At 37.8% G+C, this 14397-nt stretch overlaps 1 protein-coding gene across 1 annotated transcript in view; it reads left to right on the top strand.

Moving 5' to 3' along the window:
* Positions 1-2110: 2110 nt before the first annotated feature.
* Robo2 (roundabout guidance receptor 2) overlaps positions 2111-14397 on the top strand; it is a 1567832-nt gene continuing 1555545 nt past the window's right edge. Inside the window, exon 1 of the mRNA XM_039088674.2 lies at positions 2111-2402. The gene's annotated coding sequence lies outside the window, so the exon portion shown is untranslated. The remainder of the gene's footprint in view (positions 2403-14397) is intronic.

Here is a 14397-nt window from a genome sequence, read left to right as displayed (position 1 = left end):
AAACTCTCTTCCTGTGTAGACATACAGTTCATTAGACAAACAAACACTGTAGGAAAATAAGCCAGGTGTGTGAAAATGTTAGCCAGTGTGCAAAATTAATACTATGTGTGGGGTTGAAAGGAATGGTCTTGCCTTTAAGGGAGATGAGTTCAGAAAGTCAAAAGGTCAGCTGCACAGTTGCTAATTTTCTTTCATTATTTCCATAATGAGATGTATTATTTCAACAGATAGCCTCCTGGGAATTGATTTTTAATGATTTCAGGCATGCATTTCCCAGACTTTTATTCATAAGGAATTGTAACATTTTCCCTGTATCCCAGAAGGATGAGCACAAATTCTGTGAGTTAATAAATAGATTGCTAATTGTTTTGTGCAACTGTTCTGTGAACCCCGAGATTTCACAGACCGTTGCAAGTGCAAACACTATTGAACATACCAAAGCTTACAGTGGAATGAGAAAATATCTCATTGAGAGCAATCTCTTTGAAGAAATGAAAGTGAAGGTCAATATCTGGGTCTTGGACGTAAGATAACAATTGTGAAAACAGTTATAGGCAAAAATGATTCTCATTTAGAAACTTATGTGTATAGAACAAGTTTAAGGGAAATAATTAAGGTTTTGCAAATAATAAATTTGTATGATATTTCCATTATTCTTAAATTGCTGATTAGAAAGATTTTTCAGTGGACAGAACTTTAAAACATCTGAGGAAAAGCATCTCAAGAACAAGAAGAGTATTAATATTCAAATGTTAAAAATGTGTGTTTTGACTAGACAAATCAGAAGATTTCTAGCTACATATACACTGGATATTGAAAGGTTACAATGATATTATTATGCCAGAATTAATAAATATTCGTTACAGAAAAAAATGCACCATACATTATTTTTGTGTGGTAAGTGGGACTAACACTTGTTATACATAAAATGAGTACGTGTGTGTGCACATATGTGTAAGTGTGTAAAGACAGATGATACAATACTGCCTTTATTAACTGTAATTTCTTTATGTTTCAGTAAACTTTATTTTTATTGCTATTTTATCTATCTGTGATCTTTCATGTATAATACAGTTTTTCATATGGCATTAGTTGAATTGGGTTTTATTCAATGTTTCTCCTTGAAATGAATGTGATAATTTATCAAGCCCTTTTGCACTGCAAGAAAACTGTCCACTCCTGACATACTGGAAGAGCTTATATCAGGTTGTTTTACAGAGGAGGAAACATGACTGACAAAAATTATGAATATTTTGAGCGTTATGTGACTTGTGTAATTTTGACTGCCAGCTGTACTTTTATAAGTACCCAACACAGCATACACTTTATTATTCTTTGATATTTGCAGACCTCAGCATTTTTCGGAATATTCATTTTGCATTTGATACATATTTGTTGTTACTTTCATTATTAGTATTAGCTCAAGGAGTCACTGCTTTCTAGATGCTAGAAAACACTATGCTTTGTGTATGGATTGTGAAAACTCCCAATTTATGTTAAACAGGATGAAAGTCTCTTTGACCTTGAGTCAGTGGTTTATCATTCATTTGTTTAAAAAAATATAAAGTGGTGAAGCTAATCTTGCCTCACAGAATCGTGTCAAAGCTAACTGAAAGAGGACATGAGTTGAAGACCGGGATTCTGCTTGTGCATCTCTCCCAGGAATCTGCAAGGCGGTCATTAGAAGCTAGAGGTCAGGTTCATGTCCAAAGTGCAGTCCGCGTGTCAAAATAACAGCTGCTCTGAAATGTGAGCTTCTCCTTGAACTTTTCTGCCTTGCAGTCTAGCAAAGTTTGCATCTCTGTATATAAAGTACTGGTAACACAGACAAAGAATACCATTTTCATTTATTTCTTTGGTTCTTGAAGATTTGTGGAGATGTTTAGGAAGGTGTTGTGGTTTCTGGTGATCGAACAGAGTTGCCCAATCACGCATGATTGAAGGAATGTTGGATGCTGCAAGGATACGGTTAATCGCTCCTCTCGCCCCTTTTCCCACTGACTGCAACTAGGATTTCTGCAGATTTGTTTTTGGGACTGCAGCTAAGGGGTTGGTCGGGAAAGCAGATCTTGGGAACATCTCCTGCTTGGGAGGAGCCCTGAGCTTCCTCTTTAGCACCACGGACAGAGCACCAAAACCTCAGTGAGAGGCGGAGAAAATCGGCTCGCCTCACGTGGGGAGGAGGGAGCGCAGTAGCTGACAGGCTGGGAGGAGAGGAAAGAAAAGGAAGGAGGAGTGCTCGGGGCAGGGAGTGGAAAAACAAAAATCTGGGCGCATTCAGAGCATCAGGTCCTGGGGGTGTTCAGCTGCAGTGCGCTCCTAATTCAGGCGGACGCTGCCAGAGTTTCCCAGCAGATTGCTAGTCCCTGTTGGAGCAGACTGGCATCTAGACCTGACTCCAGGTGAGTTAAGCTGAGAGGTGTGCTTAGGGGTCTTGAACCAGGGGCCTGAACCTGCTGTTTTTTTGTTTTTTGTCTTTTGTTTTCCCGCTGCTGATTTTTATTTACCTAAGACAAGGATGTACTTGGTCTTGACAGAGGCTGAGGATAAGGAATGGGCGGGGGGTGGTTTTGATCTTCAGGCAGAAATTGGATGAAATTCAACTCAAGTAAGTGGGCTTGAGAAAATGTCTTCGAAGGTAGACATTGTGTGTGTGTGTGTGTGTGTGTGTGTGTGTGTGTGTGTGTGTGTGTGTGTGTGTGTGTAGTAAGATAAATAAGCTTCTATGACAAAAAATTCTGCCCGTCTTGTTCCGTGCTCAATTTCTCGAGTCAAGTAATAGGATCGGAAAGCTGTGGGAAAGTGTATTTTGGTGTAAGGAGCAACAAGAAAATGTTACCTTGGAGCCCAGAAATCTACTCACTTTGCCTTTCTATTGATTGACCTGGGTTCTATATTTTTTTCTTTTCCTTTCTGTACCTTCTTTGAGCTCATTAAAGGGGACTTGAGGCCCCAGATAGGCTTCACATGTGATAGCAATTTAGCTTAAAAGCCATATTGATTCACTCCATCTCCTCTTCATCTTCCCTGTTCCAAAATTGGTACCTCTTTTTTTTTTTGAGGTGGGGGGGAGGAGGTGAAAACATAACTTTGAAGAGGATGACTTACAGGGAATGTATTTTTTCTCACTTTGGAAATCTTTGGCTACGAGAGAAGTGGTGAGTTCCTTTGAAAGGGAAGGCAATTTGTCATCCTGTGAAGGTCTCAGGGAAAGGATTGATGGGGTTTTCAGGAATCTCCTTCTGGTATGGGCAATTCTCCTGGCTACCCTCAGTGTAGGTTTACTTTATTTTTATGCTTCATTTTGTCGTGTGTGTGTGTGTGTGTGTGTGTGTGTGTGTGTGTGTGTGTGTGCGTCTGTGTCTGTGTGTCTGTGTGTCTATGTGTCTGTATGCATACATATTTAACAGAGCATGCATATTTGTGAAAAACAGAATTCTCTAGGTATTTCAAAGTTAACTGAGTTTAGAAGGTTCATGGCTGGGGTTGGGGATTTAGCTCAGTGGTAGAGCACTTGCCTAGCAAGCGCAAGGCCCTGAGTTCAGTTCCCAGCTCCGAAAAAAAAAAAAAAAAAAAAAAAAAAGAAGGTTCATGGCTCAGTAAAACTAACAGCTCATCATCGTGGGCACAGAAGATAGTGTATTTTGGTTATAGTTTTTTTTTTTAACTCACATTTTTGTTTCTGTTGTGTAGCCTGGGCCTCTGTTTCTGAATCCTGTATTACTAGTACCCCTTGGTGATTACCTGTCAGTAGAATTTATGGTTGTTTCATTTGTCCAGTGGGCTACCACAGATATTAGTAGCAGTGATGTATGCAAATTTCTCATTTATTCCAGAAATGGGAGTGAGATTTAAACGATCTTCAGGTCTTTAATAAACTTTCTGTTTTGAGAAGGGTCACTTGATATGTATTGGCACTGGTAGGAGTTTCACCACCAGTACAGGTGCATCCAGAGTTCAGTAACGCAGCGCCACTGGACTCTCCCCCCTCACCTTAAGGTCACCTGGATCAGGGCTGCGCTCGAGTTAGAATTTTTCAGCGCAAACACCTTGCTTCTCCATCTTGTGGAAGTTTTGGGAAACAGAAGTATCAATTCAGTTTTGAATGTGAAGACTGGAGGGATGAACTCTATTAAGTTTCAATGAATGCCGTGTTGTAATGCAGAAATTTATTCAACTTCAATTTTGGATCTTTTCCAAAGTTTACACCCACTTTTAGTTTAGACTACCACAAGGAAAAAGTATAAACATGATGTGCAAAAGACATTTCTTTTGATTGAGAAGACTTAGAACACAAGTGTGCCGAGGTCGGTCTCATAGCAACACCTTGTCAACTTCAGGTTGCTCCTTGGTCCCAGGTGTCAACATGTGTCCTCCTTAGAGACGTAGACTGGAAGACAGTCTCAATACATATTCAGAATATTCATGGGGGTTAATGTGTATCTTATGATCCAGAAAGCAGTCCCCATTTAGATGTTTTGAAACCACTCAGAGTGAACTTGAAATACAGAAACAACTTGCTATAAGAGCAAACTTCCGCCTTTGGAGTGAGTTGTTCCTGAGTTTCTTGGGCACAGTGGAATAAGATGTATACTTAATGTTATTCTTTAAAGGAAAATGGCTTTAGTTTTTAAACTGTGACCATGTTTCTAAAAAAATAGTGAGTACTTTGGTGCCTAATATGAATAGACTCAAAATAAGCTTATTTTAACTATTAAGGGAGGAAAAAAATCCCATATATTTCACTCCTCATTTCATTTATTTAATCTTACTAATTGGTAATAGTGAGTGACCCCCTCTCCATCTCCCTATCTCTCTCTCTCCCTTTCCCCCTTCCTCTCCCTCTCCCTTTCTGTGTGTGTGTGTGTGTGTGCGTGTGTGTGTGTGTGTGTGTGTGTGTGTGTGTGTGTGTTCTAAAATTGTATATCATGTGCTGGAGATCAGTGCTTAAGAGTGCTTGCTGTTCTTTCAAAGGACTGGAGTTCAGTTCCCAGCATCCACGCTGGCTCTCTCACAGCCGCTCTAACTCCTCTTTGAAGGACTCTATTGCTCTCTTGTGTCATTTGCAGGATACATAGATGACTGCACACAGGCACACACACGCACACGTACATGCATGTGCGCGCACACACACAGATAGATATTTAATTTAAAAGAATTAATATTAATGGTAAGAAAGTGAATTTTGAGAAAGTTTGTAGTTGTTTGTGTATTCTATGCTCAAATAAGAGTTTGGGGGTTTGCCAATGATAATGAATATGAGACTGAGAACTTATTAAAATCTCATAGACTTCATAATGACCATGAGCAGTTTAAATTCACTTCATAGTCACATGTGGTGATTAAATAGAGACTGTGCAATTTTTGCATCTGATTGTAGAATTTCATGCATGCTCACGAGTAGGTATTCTCAAACGAGTCAGGATAATTAGTTCTCTGGCTTGTGGCCATTTGACCTAATCCTTTCAGGATGACTTAAAACATTTTTCCCCCTGGATTCTTAAAATCTTATCTTCCCTCAGATCTTGTAAAATATCTCAAGTAGGGCATTTCAGATGTCGCCACTATTTAACATTTCTGAGAAGGAATCCATATACAAGCGCTTATTTCTGTGCCTATGTGATGCATTCAGATACACGTTAGCTGAGATCTGAAAGAAAGGAGAAACTCTAAATATATAATTTTAGTTTCCAGGAAAGACTGTGGAATGTTGTACATCTTCATATAGAAATATTTTCCTAAAATATAACTGAAAAAGGAGAGACATGTATATACAATGACATAAAGTAACTAATCCTGTCTAGTGATCTCTGTTTTGCATATAGTTAGTGTAAAGGTTAGAAATTACATTTAATTTCTAAAAGAAATTTTGGGGAACAGTCAAGAATACACTCCTGGGTTACCTAATAAAAACAAGAGAACTCAACAGCTTGGTGGCATGTGTGCGTGCATGCGTGTGCGTGAGTGTGTGTGTGTGTGTGTGTGTGTGTGTGTGTGTGTGTGTGTGTGTGTGTGTTCTTCCATATCTTGTTAGGGCTGCTCCAGAAAACAATGATATGGATTCACTGCAGTATCTGTTTGGATAGAGACTGTTAAATTCTGTGGGCCCAAGGAAATGGTTTCAGTCAGTACTCACCTCTCGAATTTTTCTCTTTTTTTTCTTATTTATTATTTAATCTTTTTATTTATTTATTTATTTTTATTTATTAACTTGAGTATTTCTTATATACATTTCGAGTGTTATTCCCTTTCCCGGTTTCCGGGCAAACATCCCCTTCCCCCCTTCCCTTCCTTATGGGTGTTCCCCTCCCCATCCTCCCCCCATTGCCGCCCTCCCCCCATAGTCTAGTTCACTGGGGGTTCAGTCTTAGCAGGACCCAGGGCTTCCCCTTCCACTGGTGCTCCCGGTCCACCCTCCCACGGTTCCACATCCCACACCTCCTCCTCCCATCTCCAAGTCACCTCTCAATTTCTTGCCTACTTTCATATCACTATGTGGCCGAGATGTGCTCATGCCGTGATGGTGGGTGAATCACAATATGTGTGATGAAAACGAAAAGTTCTCTCTTTTCTGTGCCCATAATGTTTCCTCGGAAAATGTGAAATTGAACTTTGCACCTTTTTTAGAAGGTATCTAGTGGTCGGCCTATAGATCACAATAACACAAGTAAGCACTACACAACAAGAGACCAAGTGGGAGAATTAGCCTTATGGGCTCATTGCTTTTGCTCATTAACCCTCTCCGTAGCAGCATTGAAAGCATGAGGAAGTATCACAAGGTATTCAATGCATAAAAGTGTGGAAATCTGGGAAACATAGTGTTGGTTAATCATCAGAAGTTTCGTTTAAGCACTTTCAAGCGTGAGATACCTTTGTGCAAATATATTTGAGGCACTATTTAAGAATAAATAGGAAAAATAGGGGAAATTTGAGGAACTATGAACTTGACTTTGACCAATATTTTCATCCTTTTGTGTGTGGTCCATGCTAGTTTTTGAAGCCAGACCCTCATTCATTACACTTAGACGGTCATTCTTGGAATAAACAATTCAATTATTTTTAGCTTGCTGAATTTTTTTCCCTATTGCAAACCAAGTATGTAGGATGGCTTGGTGATTGAGGTCGTACGTGAATTTCAGAGTTCTCCATTGAAGACTATGCATGTCAAACCATATTTTTCTTGAGGAACCGTGTTAAGGATGAAGAGAAGGATGGCAAAAGTTAAGTCAACTTTTGATACGGAGTAAAAATTTAGCCGAGTTTAGGCGACTATAAGACTCCATAGATAAAAGAACTTGTCCTGCAAACTTGAAGGCTATAGTTTAACCCCTGGATCCTATAGGGAAAGGAGAGAAAGGACCCCCTAAGATTGTCTGCTCACTTCTGTGCAGGCTATGGCATACAGGCCCCTGAACACATATGAACACACACAAATTATAAAGATTCAACATGTAAAAATAAATTATAGAATGCTTATCCAGCATCAGGTGCTGATTGCTTATACATTAAAGTGGTCGGGTAGAATTATGCATGTAAGAGGCTCAGCCCATTAGGATAGTACCTAAGAGATATTTTCCCTGCTTTCATCCATGATTTTGGAGAGATAGTCTATAATTATTTCCATCCTCAAATTCAGAGTTAGCCTTTCGTATACCCACACCCATCTTCTACTATTCTTCAGGTATTTTATAAACAAGACATGACAGAAATTTAAAATAAATATGTTGATAATGTTTTTCTGCTATTATGTACCAGGCCATATGATCTGATGCAGGACAGAATCAGCAGCAAGACAAACATTTATTAGACCAAAGACGCACTCTCTCTTTTTTTCACTATTAGGAGTTTTCTACTGGCATTGGTTAGCAATTATGTGAGAGTTTCTTTTTCTGTGTACATAGGATTCTATTTGCGGTAGTATAATTCATGTCTGGACTTCGTCCACTTAACATAAAAATAATGGAGACTGGAGCAATGATTTAGTTTGAACAAGTGGGAAGAACCAGACATCCCTTGAAAATTATGCTTTGAAAGTTTCTGTGTCTGCTTTACACAGACTCATAAAGCCACATTTGAGGCTTGGGTGATTTTACTCTTTTAGCCGTTTCCCTGGCCCACATGAGGTCCCTTCTCCATATGTAATTGGTCTTCTTGAAAAAATATTTGTATCTCCTTCCAATTGTGTGCATTAACAGAATTTCATTTGAGATGTAATGTTTCTGGTCAGCAATTATTCTGGTCAGAAGAATTCTTACATAAAGATGTGGGCCCATCATGTATGTAATGGTTGAAGGGAGACTGAAATGGGTTACAGAGAAAGAAAATCTTCAGTCTGGATTATGAATGTACATATTCCTGTTGAGATAGTGATGTTCCTTACAAAACTGAGGCTCAGAGGGTAAATAAGGAAGACAGAATACCCTTCCGGAGGCAAGTCTTGTTTCTGATCTATCACTCCCTCTCGTCTGTCCTCAAGTTATTTCTTAAATTTGCTAGGATGATATTTATTGCTTCTACTCCCATGATGACGTCTCGGTTTTTCACTGTTGCTGTGACAAGTTGTCGCAAGCTGAAACTCATTATCTTTAGATTTTAAAAATCAGAATTCCAAACTCATAGTTGCTAGGTACAGTTTATTTTATTTTATTTTTAAATGGTACTTATTTACTTCTGTGTGTGTGTGAGTGTGTGTAAGTGTGTGTGTGAGTGTGTGAGTATGTGTGAGAGTGTGTGAGTTTGTGTGTGAGTGAGTGTGTGAGTGAGTGTGTGAGTGTGTGTGAGTATGTGAGAGCGTGTGAGTGTGTGTGAGTGTGTGTGAGTGTGTGTGAGAGTGTGTGAGAGTGTGTGTGAGTGTGTGTGAGTGTGTGTGAGAGTATGTGAGAGTGTGTGAGAGTGTGTGAGAGTGTGTGAGAGTGTGTGTGAGTGTGTGTGAGTGTGTGAGTGTGTGTGAGTGTGAGTGTGTGTGTGAGTGTGTGTGTGTATGTGGTTATAAGCCCTTGTTTCTGTGACTATAATCCTGGATTGCATCTTACATCACCTGAAAAATCTAGTCTGACTCAAAGTCCTAAACTTAATTGGATCTGAAAAGCCCATTTAATCATGTAAAGATTAAATCATGTGGAGATTGTAATAACCATTGGGGAAATCTGTTTAATCTGCCACTGATTCTACTGATAGTCTTTTAACCTCAAGCCCCAGTATGATTGCTTCCTATGGAACAATAATACATCAGGAATAATATAAGCTTTAGACCTTTTTTGAATATACTAATGTTTATGTTCTCTAGTAACAGTTGATGCTTACCAACAACATAGCCATAACTTTATTAAATGAATACTTAATATTGTAATCAAACAACCAAATTAAGAATTCACCTCATTATTTATCTATGTTAGCATCTAAATTACTTAGATTTATATTACCAAGTGTCCTACTGTCCTTATTTATTTATAAAGCTTCACGCTTTACATGCCATACCTGCATCATGACCACAAAAGTTTGTTTTTCCTTTTAAGCGTCATAGAATCCAGACTTGTCTGGAATTGAGCAATGCTAATGAGTTCATTCACACACTAACTCAGTGAATATATTTTATGATGAGCTACATGGCCATGTGAATTGTATTTAATAATAATGTCATCTTTCCAGATATTTCTGTAGACCCAGAGAGAACCACTGTGTAAGATGTATGCTTTTTCTTCTGCGCCATTGTTCTCAAATGAACTTGCAGTGCCCTGCTCAAATTAATTGAATGCAAATGAATTCAGTCTTCCTCACAAGTTTGCCATTCATTTTTCTTAAAAATTATATTGTAAATAGATGTGACGTGCTTTATGGTTGTTGTGCAAAGAGCATCGTCCTTAAAAGCTTTGTCATTTGTTAAAAAGAAACCATTAAGAGTAAAGTAAATTATCTTATCTGACCACTGTGGTAGCATTGACCTTCAGACAATAAATTCTGTGATCAGTAGAACAGATGAACTACATTTGAAGTTGTGAAAATTACATAGAAAATCCATGGTCAGCTACAAAACTATTATAATCATAACTAAACAGCTACATTTTTTCTTTTAAGAGTAGTTTTACACGTAGATTTACCAAATTGCTATCGCTTTACTTTCTAGAAATTATATATGATATCCTAAAATTATAAGCTATTTAATTTCTTTTCACACTTATTTTTTGTGGCATAAGAAATATTTTTTTTATTTTTATTTTTTTGTTTTTTTTAGAAATATTTTGAATATCGAATTAAAGATTAAAATGCCTTTGGTGTAGACCGGAACTAAAGAAAGTTGATCATGAGTCATCATTTTGCTAAGAGAGAGAAATCTTGCAGCAAATTCATAATCACAAGGATTTATGAAATGTTGGTGATGTTTAAGTAAGTTCTATGATAAAAAGAGGATTTCCTGCATACTTTTAGCTCCCAGACCCAGAGTTACAGAGACTGTAGTGTTGAGGAAGTTACTCCTCCAGCTATGTTATTCTGAAGAACACATACTTCAACTGAGTTTTCAGCAATCATAAGAGGGATGGTGGTAGGCTGACGGTACACATGGCCCTCTTTAGCAGGCCAACTGTTACTCTCACCACCCACTTCCCTGAGAACATATGGCGTTACTTCAGTTGCGGAAGCAAGTGTGTGTGGACATGTCTCCAAGTGGAGAGCTGGTGGTGATCTTCCTCTTGTTGCTCATGCCACCGACTGTCCCTCACTCATTAGCCGTAGCCCACATCAAAGATAGTCAGTGCAGCAAGCAATGCTGCTATTAATGTCATTTTTTTCTCTAGTAAATCATACGACTGAATGGACAATGTCGTTATACATTTGTAGAAGGAAGTAGCGACTTTTTAAAGGGCAAAAGTAAAACACAATTTCAATCTATCAAAACCCAACTTGTTTAAAATCACAAGGGTTCTATAAACAGGACAGGAAATGTAATTGGGGTAAATTATTATAGAGTAGTTGATCAGTACACGGCAAAGAGATTTTTGCGAGCACATGGAGAAATTAATGAGACCACATGATTTGAATGAAGCACTATTTAATACAGGATGATTTATTTAATACAGTATTCCAAAATATTTGAGAAAGAACTTATGTTTTAAGCATTGTGAATTCTAAATTAGGAATGGGAGTGAGCACATTTTAGAATGGCTAAGGAACTCATATATACAAAGCTGACTGAGCTGCATTCTGATTAGAAGCATACTTAGTGTGTTGTACTGGCTGGTTTTGTGTGTCAACTTGACACAATCTGGAATTATCACAGAGAGAGGAGACTCCAGTGAGTAAATGCCTCCATGAGATCCAGTTGTAAGGCATTTTCTCAATTAGTGATCAAGGTGGAAGAGAGGGCCCAGCCTATTGTGGATGGTGCCATCCCTGGGCTGATAGTCCTGGATTCTATTAGAAAGCAAGCTGAGCAAGCCAGGGCAAGCAAGTCAAAGCAGCACCGCACTAAGACCTCTGCATCAGCTCTTGCCTTCAGATTCCTACACTGTGTGAGTTCCAGTCCTGACTTCCTTTGGTGATGAACAGCAATGTGGAAGTGTAAGGTGAATAAACCCTTTCCTCCCCAACTTCTTGGTCATGATGTTTTATGTAGGAATACAAACTATGACCAAGACACTTAGGGTTTGATAGAAGTAATCTCTCTCTCTCTCTCTCTCTCTCTCTCTCTCTCTCTCTCTCTCTCTCTCTCTCTCTCTCTCTCTTTCAAGAGATATGAGAGAGTGTGGCTCCAAAGGAGATAATGACACTTCAGGACACTCTTGAACTATTACTTGACATTTTTTCTTATCAGGATTGTTGCATTTCTATTTTCTGAACGCATTTCAGCAGCAAAGAAAACATGAGGAATATTTCTATTTTTCTGACCATTTCATCTTAATGTTTGGATCATCTTTCCTCCTAGCTCTGGTGTTCTCTTGTTCTTTTCATCAGGGTGAGCTCTGAAAGCCAGCAAACATTTTAACACTTCATTATATCATGACCAGCCACATATGCATGTCCATGACCACTTGCTAAAGGGTGTTTTCTGTCGGGAGCTTCGGGACCTGGAGAGGATTGAGATGGCACAGAGTAGGACTCTGGTGGTCCCGGGATGTTCTAGCTCTCTAACTGTACTAAAATGCTGATGATAACTTCTAAAAGGTCCTAAAAACCTTCTTGCTCTTTCTGAGGGCAAAAAGTTGGTGACTTAGGCTATTGACATCTGTAGCCTAACAGTGGGGTGGGGGGGGTTGGGGAGAAGGGTGGGGGAGGTGGGGGGTGGGGGTGGGGGTGGTGATTAAGTAATGTGGCCTTTGATCTACCTCAGCAGGAACTGCATGCCTCTAACTTTCAGTCTCTTTAGAAAAAGGGACACCTTGAAAAGCGATCATAGATAGTGTTTATTACTAAGTGGTAAAATGTTCTCTGAAAGCTCGCTAAGAAAAAGGGGGGAAATGGAATGAATGGAAAGGGGATAGGGAAAATTCTTCTCTTTCTCTAAGAAGTGTTCTGTCTAAAATTTTCTCCTCAGCTCAGTTCTTCTCTTTATCCTCAGCACTTATTCATCTTTCAGAATATATGGTCACGTGTCAAAAAATTCATCACATGTTCATGCATAAAATCAAAACATAAATTAAAATAGAAGTTTATAACAGAATGTTAACATACATATCCATTAGGAGTAATTATCTGGCTAAACTTATTCATCACCTGCCACAGCTCCCTACATTCACTGAGAATTAAAAATCACAACTAAATTATTAGTTAAGTTATATATATATATATATATATATATATATATACACACAGTCACTAGTTTATCTTTTGTCCTAACACCTAAAATAAATTGTTAGTTTCTTTTTAATGATCTTGGTTAATGGTTTTACAACCTCTTGGAATGTGCTGAGTAGTAAAAAGTCTGGTTAGTATCTAGAAGCAATTAACTAAATGGTGACACATGGGCGACTGCCAGAGTTATTGCAGTCTTGACTATCAGAAGAGACCTAATTAGCAGTCACACTGTAGAAGAGCTTAACAAATACTGATATAATTTTGGTAAATTCATATAGGATCATCATTAAGGATTAAGAAATCATTTATTTACCTATATAGGATCACTACAAGACAGTACATCTTTGTAGATCTGCAGAGATCTGCCCAAAAGATTGGGTAAATTTCTAGTGATTGTCATTTATGTTTAATAATAAGAAAAGCATATTAATCTTTCCTAAAATGGTTTTCTTCTGGGAGTTTCCTATTGGATTCTGCCATAGAGGTTAATTTAAGTCGATCATCTAGGAAGTTCAATTGCTACCTTGTCCTATGATGGGTCCTGACAGTTTCATCTTAATATAGATATGACAATCAAAATAATTTATAGTATAATAGCACCATTGAAACTGATAATCAGTTGTCCAGAAATTGTACCAATAATTAGGTAGTTTATGAGTACTTACAATCAAACACAATGTTTTTTAAAATATATAATGATACACAAAATGTGGTTCACACCCTCTCTGTGATCAGTGTAGAATACCTCATATATTGAAGTTAAAGATTGGTATAATTATTATTTCAGGAATTGTAGTATATTATTCACAAGTATAAATCACAGCAAAGCTTTTATATCCTTCCTTGTAGAGGAGTCAAGGAAGAAGTAGAGTTAGGTTTCATAAGTAAACTTTTTTTTCATACTTTCACACCATTTGTAACTTCAGTAGGCACTGGATGTTATGACAAAGGTTATCATTCGCCAACCAAATGACAATATTTTTGAACACAAGTCTAATGATGGTCATGGTGATCATGTAATGGAGATAACCTCCTGTGTTTTACAACTGCAAAACTGGTGATGTGTTATATCGCTGAACCCCATAGTACATATATCAAGCAAACATTTTAAAATACAAAGAACGATAAGTTGACAAATATCATTTACACTGTATGGGGTGAGATGGACTTTTAAATTTTAGTAATAAAGAAATGTAGGAGTGGTAGAACCATCTGCAAATTGAAAAATGTCCACCTCTTCATTTATTCTTTGAGATTTTCATACAATATAGTTTCTATCATACTCTTTCCAATCCCCAATTTCTCTGAGACCTTTCCGCATCCATTCCCATTTAATTTCATGTTATTTCTCTGTTTATTTTCTTTTTCTTCAGTGTATGTATTTAAATGTGAGATACAGAAAAAGAGAGAGAGGACATTGTGTGAATAATATAAATGTGAAAGGCTCTTAGAGGAATTGGGGCAAGGGAAACATCATCAAAACATACTATATGAAAAATTTAAATAAAATAACTCATTATATAAATGAATAGAAAGGATTTCCATTGATATAAAAATAAAAGCAAGCAAATAGACAAACAAATAGAAAAAAAGAAAAAGCCAGTAAAA

Source organism: Rattus norvegicus, chromosome 11, assembly GCF_036323735.1.
Source record: "Rattus norvegicus strain BN/NHsdMcwi chromosome 11, GRCr8, whole genome shotgun sequence".
NCBI lineage: Eukaryota > Metazoa > Chordata > Mammalia > Rodentia > Muridae > Rattus > Rattus norvegicus.
The sequence above is the reverse complement of the archived record's forward strand: the minus strand, read 5'-3'. Positions and strand labels throughout refer to the sequence as shown.